The following is a 13,229-nucleotide window of genomic DNA, read 5'->3' on the forward strand; positions in this document are numbered from 1 at the left end:
TTGCGCGAGTCTCTTTTGAGCGTTCGTTTTCTGCGTTCGTTTTTCTTAATTTTGATTTATTTCATTTTAAAATTAAAAATCGATTGAGTAACGAACAATCTGTCGATCTGTTCGCTGTTCAGCGAATTTTAATTTTCGCTTAAATATGGATCTCGGTTCCGATTCGAATTCGCTTTCGGATCTGCGATCCGACTTCGATTTGTGTTTTTAGGTAGCCAGCAGATCGTTTAATATGCAAAGACTTTCTGATAAGGCGATCCAAACGTGTTTGTCGTTCTACTCGAATGTGTATCGCAGTCTCCTCTGCGGTTGCGTGTGCGTGGATTTGTGAGTGATTAATTAAAATTATGCCCAGAAAGCGAACTAATGAGTTTAATACGACGAAGTCCATTAATTAACTACGAAGCAAGCGGCGGGACGACGTTGACATTAAGGCATCATCAGCAGAGTCGACCTCTATAATTAAGGCTGAACCCGGGAGAGAGGCCCAAAAGCCGCGAAATGTGGACAAGACCAACTGAGGAAAACTGTATCAATGTGTCGGAATAAGACTAGGGTATACCCCTTGGTAAATCGTCACACCTCCCCCCTAGGTCTTGATGGAAAAACCCGACTCGGACTCGACAACTTTTTTCTATAAGTAAGAACAAGTGAATAAGAAATCAGCGAAGTCGTTGCCTGATGGGTTATGTATTCAAGCCCTCCTTACCGTGCAGTTAGTTCAGTACCCGCTGACCATTCAATGTATATACCCTTTTCAGTAGGGAGTATGGAAAGAAAACAAAAGGCGGGAATCGAGCTCCAGCATTGCCATCATGGATGGAGATGAAGTCACAGAGCCACCAAATGAGCGTTGATGAGTTCCATTTAAATAAAATCTTGATCGGCAGGCAGACCAAGTCGCGGCATCCGTTTTGAGGCCCATAGAGACCATGCTGAGGGGCAGTCGGAGCAAAATTAATATCGTAAAAAGATACATCCGATAATTTATGAAACATAAATAACTAAAACAAAAATACAAATCATTTGTCCGATGACAGTTGCTGCGTCTGTTTTTCAATAGCTTTTTCGAATTGATTCCGTTGCTTGATGGCGTTCATCGTCGATTTTCGTTTCTCTGTGGTTTTTTATTATCTTTCATTCCCTTGGTCGAATCCAGCTGACATTTGCTTATTATTATTGGTCAGCCCGGACCGGGACCGTTTCATCTTGCTGGTGAATCGACGGCTGGAACGTTGAATTTATGTAAATCGCGCTCTCCGAATCTGAAGTAGGTACGCACCACGACCAATTATGAATTTATTGTGGCTGTCTTGGAGGATTTTTGTTTTTATGTTCGCGGCCCAACGTTCTCTGCCGAAAATTTAACTAATATTGTACAATTTCAGATAAAGTGACATAAACCATCAACTGAGTGGTGCAGACAGAAGTGGATCAATAGTAGACGTTATTTTAAGACTAAAAGGGTATCATAGATTCGTTGAAAAATATGTAAAAAGTGTAGAAGAAAGCGTTTCCGACCAGGATCACTCGCCGAGTCGATCTGGTTATGTCCGCCCGTATGAACGTCGAGATCTCAGGAACTATAAAAGCAAGAAAGCTTATATTAAGCTTGCAGATTCTAGATACATAGACTCCTGCGAGCTGAGTAAAGGATATTTGATAGTCAACGAACTGGACTACCACATATAACGTAAAGACTTTGGAATACAATTACTAGCACCCTTTTCCCCTTTTAAACCATAGCTCCATGATTCTTTTACACAGCAAATCAAATTGATACCCACATTTATCGTTTTTCCATTTAGTACGTGTACTATGCCACCGCACGCATCCACATTTTCCTCGCAGTCGGCTTCGATGTTGTGTTAATTTGACCAAATTTTTGAGATCATCAGTCTAACAACGACTTCTTATTGGAGGCTCTTGCTTGGAGTCCACAGTTCACATCTGAACACCGTAAGCGGTGCTCCCTTGCACTTCGTTGTGTTCGATAGAGCTCACAAATCAAGGGTGAAATATATTCGGCGAGCGATAAAAATTCAGCAAAGAGGAAACACAGACCTCAAGCGAATGGAGGAGTCTATATACATGAAAATGAAGATGTAAATTATACGAAATGTGAGGCATTGACCAACCAAAGAGCAGCCACAACATGGAGGACTGGAAGACGGCGAGCCATTCCGAACACCAGAGGCAGGTAATGCTATCAATCTACAAGCTGTACCTAACAGATGCACTGCAGTGCGAGAGAGGCGGCACTACAGTATGTTGAAAGGGATGGTATGGAGCTGAGTGCCGGGTAAGGAAAGGCAGCTCGCATACTCGTATATAAGAAACACCCTCCCGGGCAAATGATTGATTGCTCATCATTTTTCATTCTTAATGAAAATGCACCCCGCTGGCAAGAGTTGAGTTCACTCGCTGGTTGGCTGCCCCGTAGATCCAGTCGCCAATGTATCTGTATCTGTTTCTGTGTCTATGTCTGTGTCTGTGTCTGTGTCTGTGTCTGTGTCTGTGTCTGAATCTGTATCTGTATCTGTATCTGTACCTGCGTCCGTGCCCCGGTGCGGCTGTGTCTGTGCTCGTGGCACACCTGAGTCGCTCAGACAAGCTAGCAGAAAGGTGCAAAGGTGCGATTATCGCGACTGTGGCGGGGAGTGGGTCTAGCTAAGCTTGGCCAAATTTCACGTTCGCCGCCCAGAGGCATAAAAATGGCTGCCAAGAGAGAACATGGCTTCCCCGTTCCACCACCATTCCTCGTTCTCACCCGGCTGCCAGTCAACTGTCAACTGTTCTGTGCCCGCGTCATGCTATGCATCATCTTATGGCAGTTATTAACCTTTGGTGTGCTCCGCCCAACTCTACATGTTTGCTGCTCGTATCCTCCTGTCCCCGCGCTTCCATCCGCCTGATCTAGGAGTTTGCCGTGGTAGCAATTGCAGAAATTAAACAAACTTCCAGCTACAGTTCCCGTTTTTACACTGGGCAAAAAAAGCACTTTGCAAGAGCCAACATAAAAATCGTTACATATACGGATGATAATAGTAATATTAAATAACAATAAGAAACGGAGTAGGTATTATTTTTAATGCCACCGTAAGGAAGAATAAAAACATCTTACTTTTTACTTTGTTGTACGGGGTCATCTCGGATGGTAGCTATAGGATAGGATAGGGATTTGGAGCATCTTGGACCGACGACTATGAATAAACATTAATATTTTTTCTAGTTTAATCTTATCCAATACCATCATTAGATTTAAGCTGTAAATATGTGTAGGCCGTTCCTTTTCCTCTCTATTTCTGAGCGACACACATTTTGGGATCAGAGATGGGGTCAAAGGAGGAACTGTCGCCTACTCGGCGGGCATTGCTGCTCGTGAGTCCGCCTCAGCTGACTGTGGCAACGGGCATCATCATTAATCATTTTTATTTGCACGCCGCCGCAGTTGGGCCACTGGAATTGGAGGTGGAGAGGGCTGTTAATGGGCGGCATAGCCACCCTCGTCAACGACAAAAATCCAGCCTGTTTGTCACATTGCCGGGCCACCCAGCCACCCAGCCAGCCAGCCAGCCAGCCACCCAGGCACCCACCGAGCCAGTCAGCCATCATCATCATCATCAGCATCTGAGTAAACAACTGAACATGGACAGTAAATTGTAGACGTCATAATGTTGAGGGCGAGCAGTACCGACAACAGTAGCACAGTACGAAAATCGTCGACGGCAACTGTATAAGTTATTACGCTGTGTACTCTTTGCGCACATAAAAATACATTAATAAATATTATTTATGAATACTCGCATGTAGCATATATAGCGCACCATTCTGTGCAACATCTTCTTTGCACATCTACCACTTTTCAGCTTGCTCATCATCGAGCTCCACCCCCATAAACTGACGTGCAAAGATGGGAGGAGAATGTTCACGTGTGGATTGGACCCGCTCCAGGAGCCATATAGGTGCCGTATTCGCAACTTGTTAAACATATCGGAGCAACTGGATAGGTAACAATAGGGGTACAGATTTGTAATAATAATTTTAAAAAATATAGAAATTGGATACTGAATTTTAGGAAATCAAGGAGAATATTAATAAACAACTTTAATAATAATTTTTAAAATAAAAATAGTTTTTATTGGTCACCTTTAGTTGCCTACTTACCCGTGTGATTTCATCTCAATTCTATATTTTCTGAATTTTGTAAAATTAAATAAAAGTACTCGATTTCGTTTGGATTTCATTCTATATATGCCCAAGTCATAAATAATTTTATTTACTTATGTTTTATTTTGCTGTTTGAATTTATATGTTTGTTTTGCCATTCATGCAAATGCAAATTTGGTAATTGTGTCTGTCGCTTTTTCACTCTCTTTTTTCGAGTTTTTGGTTTATTTATTTGAATGAAAGATTTTATTTTATGGCAAATGGGACTTAAACCGTAAATAAACCCACTGAGTGTTGTGCTTGTGCGTAATGAATGACATTTTTAGCCATTACGTTGTTTTAGAAGATACAAATTAGCCAATATTAGTGGATTATCCGCTTTGTAATGGGTTTGTAAAACTCAGGGACTCAATTCAGATTCTAGCCAAGATAAATAAAACCAACATTTTGAGTCCTTGCTATTGGCAAACAATTGATTATGGCTACGTTCCACTCCAATATCAGATGTTTGTAGTGCATACAAATCGCGCGGACATATGTACATAACTCTGCCTTTTGCCCTGACAATCGATCCATCCAATCTTGGGTCTGTGCGGAAAGGCCATTAACTTGATATATGCGCATCGCCCGCCTAATGATTGCCGAATTTCTAATTATACGCATAAGGAATTATATCTGTCAATAAATTTGCCACTGTGCTAAAGCGGAGAACGAACTCCATGCGCTGCGAGGGCGATTCCGCTGGGGGACGAAAAAAGGGCGAAAAAGAAATCACCAGAGGCCATAATTCACTCACACACAGGCACTCACACACACACTCTCTCACTCTCTCAGACAGACAGACAGACAGAAAGAAAGACACACAGACAGACTGGACGTCTTGTCTGGGCTAGCGTAAATCCTTCCACAACTGACAACGGGAATGGCCGCTCACTGCTTATATAAATGATGAGTCCAAAAGTCCGAGCAGAGTCCGGGTACGAAATCGAGTCCCCGGCAGGGCCACAATGAGCTAGGCAAGGCAGGGGCGGGGCAGGCAGGAAATATTTGGCCGAATGACGCATAAAACAAATCCAAGGAGCCCAAGACCCCAAGACTCCAAGACCCCAAGCCCCTAGCCCCAAGCCCCAAGGTCTGCCTTGCATTGAGTTGACGGACTTGCCTTGATGGAGGAGGGTGAATACGGCTTCGCCGGCTGACTCGTCATCATTATCATCAATGGCAGTCATCGTGGCCGAGACGAAAGTCTTTTTGGCCAAACCCGAAGACAGTCGCAAAGGTTTCGGAGACGGACGCGGAGGAAGGAGGAGGAGCACGGCCACAGCCATGCCACCGACTCGGCCCCATATATTTCCGCTCGCCTGACATTAACGGCTGCTATCGCAGAGTGGAGCTATGCCCAGAGCTCTGCCAAGCTGGCATCATTACTGGCACTCTACGATTTATTGACGAGCAGGCCGAAGCACAGCAAGCCAAACCTAACCAACAGGACGGAACAGAACACACCCGAGCTGACAGGGCAGCCGAAAATTTAGAATAGTCTTCTTGGCAGGACGGCGCGAAAAGGATTGCCGGGGGTGGCCGTAGGGTGTGGCTGGGTTGCCAACCCGGCCTCCAAACTGAACCCCATTACTTTCTATGAACCATTCCTCTGACTTGACGCTTTGGCTTGGCAGGCAGTCAACGCAAGATGTCGTTGGCGTCGTTGACGACTCCTTGAGGTTTGTTGAATCTGGCAAAATGGCTCAGCATCAAAGTTTGGTGCTTTGCTCTGGCCAAATTGCATATTAGATAGCGGACCTTGGCTTAAATTGGATGGAGGCGGATAAACGCGTTCTGACTGGAGTGGCAAACGATTGGTATTACTATAACAATGAGGCCTTTTTGTTCGATTATCGAAACGTATGTGAAGAATTTAAGTCGGAACAGACTAGATCGAACGACTATATCATATATACCGGTTTCTCAAAGTGTAAAACGGTATACTAAATTCGTTGAACAGGTTTCTAGTTTCTAGTCACGCCCACAAACAGCTCAAAACATTCATTCATTCATTTTATTTCCTTTTTGCCATTTAATTTTTTTGTTTAGCGTCCACAGACTTTTTAAACAATAAGTATAGTAAAAAGTAAGTAAAACAACTTAACAATTTCTATGGCTAGGATATAAGCATTTCACGCCTGTCGGCTGTCTCTCTCAAATTTTTGAAGATCTTTTGTTTATGAAACATTTTCTCGTACTTCCACTAGCTGAGAAACTGAGTTTCTAGCTGAGTTAACTGATAGTCGAGGAAATCGACTGCAGCGTTTTTTAAAACTTGCACTTTCCCACCTTAGGGTATTGAATTATACAAACACTTAACACTTTATTCAATTTGATTTAATTGGATTACCACCATCCATCTTTGCCTTCCGTGGCTTAACATACTATTCGAAACATTCTTTTGCGATGATTATTGCTAAGAAGATGGATGGACCATAATTGTAGCTTTCAAACTTTTTACCTAATTAGCCTTGTTCAATCCTTTACTTTGTAAGACCACAATTTCTTGGCATTCTTTCGAATAAGTTCTTCCCTTCCATTTCTAAGCTCGTTCTAAAGGCATCACAGGCGCAATCTTCTGCGAGTTTTTGATCTGATGATTCATACGCCATGGCAGCTCGGTTGCGAAACAGCCTCCCCGCGAAAAGCTATCTTTTATGTCAATGGATGCTGTGGGCCTACGTCCTGCCCTGCTCCTTGCAGTCCTGTGAAACCATTTATTTGCTGGAGTGCGCCTTCGGCATATTTTTAATTGCCTAATTTTGTGACTTGACTGATGGGCCCACTAAACGCTGCGAGGGTTGATGCTGCTGCTCCTGTTTTCTTTGCTCAAATTTTGTCGTTCAGCTTGATAAACGCCCGCTTGCCGCCTTTTGGCATTTTAAAATTGTCGCCAAAAACATCCACCGAGTCCTCACATCCTCTCCGGCTGGCAAGTGGCTTCATTTGCTGGCACTGAAATATTTCACCGTCCCACCGAGCGTCCTCCAGCCGCAACATCCCACAACCACCTCCACTCCGAGCTTGGGCCCGGTATTGTCACCATCCACAGTGCTTGCGGCAAATTATGGGACAATATTTTAGGCTAATGTTAATGTTTTCCCAAAAATGTTCTCATTGTGCTGAGGAGGGTTCTCCGCTACCCGCTACCCGCTACCCGCTACCCGGCACCACCACTTCACATCATCGCACCACCACCCATTAGACTCTTTGCCTCTGGCCAAAATCCGTTAAATTATTGAGCTGAAGGTACTTTTCAATGCGGTTCGCTGGCTTGGGTTACTAGACTACTTTCCAGACTGAGCCGCAGAGTTTGGGGTTAAATGAGCAGCGACACTTTTGTCGTTCTTGCTTCTTGCAGGGGTATTCTTTATTCTTGTTGGGCATTGCAATTCCAAGTCGCTCAGGTTCTATTGTTAAATGTTTCGGAAATGTTGTTCTGAAATAAATAAACCCAAGGCAGAGAAGGAATTGCGAATGAATTAGACCAATGAAAAATAACGTATTTTCATAGCAAGTTGCATTTAAAGATGTAAATGGTGATCACAGGCAGACGAAAAATATATAGTGTTCACATAGCTTTTAGCTTTTATATTTACCAAGAACTCAACGTTCATTTGGATGGACAAGAACGACTTGGTAAAGAATAGTACCTGGTATTTATACACGAGGATTTAAAAAACGTTCAGGATCACTAGCCGAGTCGACCTGGCCATGCCTGTCCGAATGAACGCCTCGATTGCAATATTTGGAAATAAACTTGAGCTGCGTCTACCTAATCCCAACTTTCTAGTTTCTTTAGTTCCTGAGATCTCGAAGTTCATGCGGCGGACAAGGTCAGATTCTTTCGGGTAGTAAAACTGATCAGGAATATATTTATTTTACAGCCATATGGTTTACGGGTATAAATATTGGACACTAGAAAATTGTTTATAGGTTTTATCTCATTATTTCGATTTCAAATTTCGATATCATAAAAATATTCTTCTCAAGTCCTTTTCAACTCCTAAATTTTGGCATTAGAGAGTAATCTCGGAAACAGTCGCTCTTCTAATAGTAAATATGCATGTCCCCTGATCAGTATTGAATAGTGATCGTGATCAAAGCTATTTATACCTAAAAGGGTCAGAAACGACTTCTGTAACCTGTTACATACTTTTCAGGCAATTTACTACAACCTTTTAAGTAACATTAATTTAAAATTTGCCTTGATTTCAAATTGAGTTATACCAAAGACACTAGAATAATCTGTATTTCTGTATGTCAAACTTTCTTATGTTGTGAAATTAGTACCCCTATGTAACTTTAAGAAATTGCAATGTGCTGCTTATCCACTCGTCAGTCTTAAGTCTGTTTGGAGCACCAAATAGATAAGGAAAGCCACAAAATAACCAAAAAAAAGGAAATATGCTAGGGAAAACCACTAAATCGTGTTGGTTGGGTTCGTCCAAGAGCTGGTCCTGTTGCCATTTATTTTCCCCCAGCCCTTTTTGCAACGTTCGTCTTGTCTCGGCCACCATAAAACACTTTAATAGTTCTCTTATGCCAACCCCCACGACTGCCTGAGCACCAAAAACACACTAACACAAACCAACGTTTTCACTGACTGAAGACTTGCCAATACCTTTATTTCTTCGTTCTTTCTTCGGATTCGAAAAGCTCGCAATTTAAAATTATGGCATTGCTGTCACTTTAATGGCGCCCGACGCGGGACTTAGCCTGAAGCCCCACCACCCCACCTGAACTCAATTGTTTTTGGGTTTTTTGTTTCTCTCGAGCGCCTTTTTCGTCCTTAATTTAAGGCCAGACACTCGCTGAACTTTTTTAATGATTTTTGCTGTAAGCCTTGGGGACTCATTTCTTGGGAGCGAAAGCGAGGGACCTGAGACGCCATATGCCCTGAGACGCAGCAAATTAACCCCGTTCACCTGACTTGCAGTGCCCCAGGCAACCCTTAAACCCAACCCAACTCCCAACAATCGGCATCGCTCAGCCTCTTAGGCTTCAACACTTTGATTTGATTTTGTTTTCTTTTTCGAGCTGCGCCCGCGATTTTAACGCACGCTTAATCAATTGGTGGAAATCCCGCGACGACCCCGTTCAACCCATCCTTCACTAGCCACTAACCTGCGCGAAATTGTGCGCGTGGCAGGACCACCACCGCCAACACCACACCCACAGGCCCCCGACCTTGTCACATGACACCTGCAACCTTTTGCGCGTCGATTTCCGTTTCCGTTTCGCCGCCGTCGACGCTGGTAAAAGTTTTTCGGCGGGGTTTTTCGTCTTGCTGCTGTTGGTGGGTGGACTGAGGGGGATTCACCTCTGCCTCTTGGCACATAACAATTTTTGATGCCTTTTGATCTTGGCCTCGGCTATTGTTGTGGACTTGGCGTGTTTTTAATTTAAATCCTGCGCCTGTCAGCGTAATACGACAAAAAATTCCACGCAATGTTTGATGTTTAATTTTATTAAAAGGATTTTGTTCCTGCTGCCGTTCATTTTTGTTGATTTTACTGAGTTTGCAGACGACTGCTGTTTTTGTTGCCTGGGTTTTGTCAGAATCCAATTAAAATTAACCGCCGGCGATTATTTGTCAAAAATATATATAAGACTTAAAACAATGTCGGAAACAAACAGATACCGAAAACAAAAACAAAAAGCAGGTGCACGGAGGTGCTGAAAATGCATGGAAATCCTTTCTGATCTGAGATTATAACAAATGTAGACATGAAAGTTTATTTCAGCTCTCAAGGTTGATGTATAATTTGTAAAAACTTATTTGCCATTTTTACATTAATTTGAAAAAAAAAAAATTAGCCAGATATTCGAATAAATTCTAATTATCCCGTAGGCCGCCGGGTAGGGAATTTTCCGAAACTCAACTCGGGTTAGTTGAGTTCACTTTCACTCCGGTAGCACACTAGACTGGCGAAATTTCGACCGTTTATTGTCTTGACGGAAGACGTCAAGCAGAGGACTTAGCGCTTGAGTGATTTACGAGGGAAAGTCAAAAGACTAGTCAAGACAACAGTCGGAATACAAAGAAATAAACTGTGGAACAGGCCCTAAACTCGTATGTAAACGAATCCCAAGTGATGAACTGCAACTGAATCGAAAGTGAAGTTCTGAGGACCATAAATCAGATCAGCGTCCTGACTTGGCCCTTTTCTTGTCCACCGAATGCAGGCAGCAAATGTGCAAATGTTATGCCAACACACGTTTCTCCTTGGGAAATCTGCGGGAAATGTTTTGAAACGTATGCAGTTGCCGGAAAATCGATTCGGCAACATTGCGACTCCTTTCTGATGGATTAGCACGGATTACCGCGCATCGGGAAAAAGGCGGTCCCCTTCGGTAAGCTGGTGAAAGTTGCGGCAGGTAGATAAATAGTTCACACAATGCCTATCTTGTGCGCCTAATTATTTTGGAATTCTCTCTAAGGCATTTTGCTAAATAGGGCGGGATGTTCATTATAATTTAGGGCCCCTTTTCCAGGTAAGCGCAAAAAATTGGTCTATGGTTTTGTAAGCATTTCATTAGGGTTTAAAAATATAAGTATGTATTTATACCCGGTACTCGTAGAGTAAAAGGGTATACTAGATTCGTTGAAAAGTATGTAACAGACAGAAGGAAGCGTTTCCGACTATATAAAGTATATAAATCTTGATCAGAATCAATAGTCGAGTCGATCTAGCTATGTCCGTCTGTCCGTATGCACGTCGAGATCTCAGGAACTATGAAAGCTAGAAAGCTAGGTTGAGATTCAGCATACAGATTCTAGAGACAAAGACGCAGCGCGTAATCTTGCCATGCCCACTCCAACCTCCACAAACCGCACAAAACTGCGACGCCCACACTTTTGGAAAATGTTTTTTTCACTTTTTTGTGAATTCTTGTAAATTTTTACCGATTTGCAAAAAAATGTTTGCCACGCCCACTGTAACGCCCAAACTTTGGAACAATTTTAAATTATTTCTCATCTTATTTCCCAATATCTATCGATTTCTCAGAAAAGTGAGGAAATTTCACACTAGCTGAGTGACGGGTATCTGGCATTAAATAGAATGCAAAACTTCTGTTATCTATTTTTGGACATTCACTATTTTCAAGAATCAGCAAATGTTCTTCTACCAACTACTGATCACTCCACGGCGCAAGCACTAGTAGAGCCTGAAACTATAATCTATAAATTAAAGCATTTGTAAAAACCACGGACGGAGAGTCATGGATAGTGTCTCTTATTCAGAATCTAAATCGGACTCTTTAACCTTATACATGTATATTTATGTATATTTAACTAAGATTCCAGCAAGTTTTGGTAGTATTAAAACATGACACTGGCGTTTGCTATGCCTTTCGACCTGGACTTGTATTATAGCTTATAAAACGACTGAAAGAGATTGGCAATCAACGTAAAATAAAACAATAAAAATCGGGTTTTAAGGTCAACTAAAAGCGCTATTCTTTTCTGATTCTCCAACCTTACGGATTTTGGAAAACCGACGTTCACACCGACAGACGGACATAGCAAGAAAGATGGTAGCTTGTAGTGATCCAGATAAAAAGCACCTACACATTATTGGCTCGCTACCGCATTTTAATACATGGTAGCGCTCTTTCGAGGAATCTATTTACATTTACATTTTGCATTTTGAGTATGAGGTACTAAATAGAGCTCTCCGTTTAACCAGCTTGGTGATATTTTATAAACATTTAGGTACCATGAAGAATTATTAAAAAATTCTCCCGAAAGCATTGATCATTTTTAGGCCGTCCGCTAAAAAATAATTCTCCGTCAACGACGCCGCAGTTGCTTGTATAATTTACTTCATAGCCACTTGGCAGGCGGAGTGCAATGATTTGAAACTCAAGCGGCAGCCAATTGCTGACCAATGGCCGCCAGTGGCATAAACAAAACGCTGCTGAGCAACACCAGCACGGAGCAGGCACCAAATGTGGCAGAAGCAACAAGGCAGCCTTCTATACATGAGCAGCTGATATTTCACAAAAACGACATAAACACTGCGAGGGGATCGAGTGCATTCGACGACCAGCCTCGTGCGCCATCCTCCAAACTCGAACTGCAATCATCCGGGTTTTGCGGAGGTGTAGGAGCAAGGCAGCGGCAACTCCTGCAACTGTTGCAGTTGCGACTGCTACCAGCAAAATCAGCGGCTTATGCTGTCCCAGAAACAACGATCGCTGCGGATGGGCCACAAGAATACATAAGGCGGGAGGCAAGAGGCTGCAACAACGACGCCATTGCCACCACATCCAATACATCCAATGCTGCAGTTGGTAAACAGTCGCGGAGCTCGAGGAGCAAATATATCAAATGCGATCGATTCCCAATGTCGGGAGCAGTAGGTGCCTCAGCCTGGAGTGAAGGTGAAAATCGGAATTGGATCTGGGGATACCCTTTTTGGTTCTTTGAACATTGAAAGTCAGGTGTGCCAGTCCGTAGTCTTATATTATGCAAAAACATTAATGTTTTCTGGTTTATGATTATTATGTTATGTTAAATTGTGCTAATTTACGATGTATTTTCAATTGCCTTTCGAATATAGTCCAAAAAGCCTGAACTACCCTTCATCGATATCGGGACCAGTCGGGAACGTAATTTTAATTTGATCTGTGCCGAACGCATTTTGCTTGGGTGCTGATGGTCTTGAAGTGTAGGCAAAACAGTCGGACGGCAGCGAAATCTTGCAGTTTTTTTCCGGAGATCGGAGATTGGCTTGTGTCGCCGTTGTTGTGGACAGCCCGAGAGCTGGACAAGACTATCGAGGACGAGCAGTCTCCCCATCGGGCTTTGTGCTGGCTTGTTTCCCTGGCTTCTAGATACCGATTGGCAGCGGCACAGGCAGAGGCCCTCAAAACTTTAAACTGTTGCGCAGACGACTGCGGACTTGTGCCGGCTTTCAGTTCGTTTTGGCCATCAACGAACGGACTGGGTATGGCGTACAAGTGGGAATTCTTGTTGCAAGGGATCGAGGGATCGACTTTTGAAAGTC

At 43.0% G+C, this 13,229-nt stretch overlaps 1 long non-coding RNA gene across 2 annotated transcripts; it reads left to right on the top strand.

The window, feature by feature from the left end:
• Positions 1 to 236: 236 nt before the first annotated feature.
• Positions 237 to 4,098, top strand: LOC120285056. Of its 2 annotated transcripts, none has more exons than XR_006541933.1 (4): positions 237 to 327; positions 387 to 640; positions 762 to 3,381; positions 3,452 to 4,098. It is a non-coding gene; the product is annotated as an uncharacterized LOC120285056 (long non-coding RNA). The 2 variants fall into 2 exon arrangements; XR_006541932.1 differs by lacking the exon at positions 237 to 327 and having other exon boundaries at positions 549 to 640; positions 762 to 1,693; positions 1,809 to 3,381; positions 3,452 to 4,097.
• Positions 4,099 to 13,229: the final 9,131 nt, after the last annotated feature.

Source organism: Drosophila simulans, chromosome 2L (assembly GCF_016746395.2).
Source record: "Drosophila simulans strain w501 chromosome 2L, Prin_Dsim_3.1, whole genome shotgun sequence".
NCBI classification, from domain to species: Eukaryota; Metazoa; Arthropoda; class Insecta; order Diptera; family Drosophilidae; genus Drosophila; species Drosophila simulans.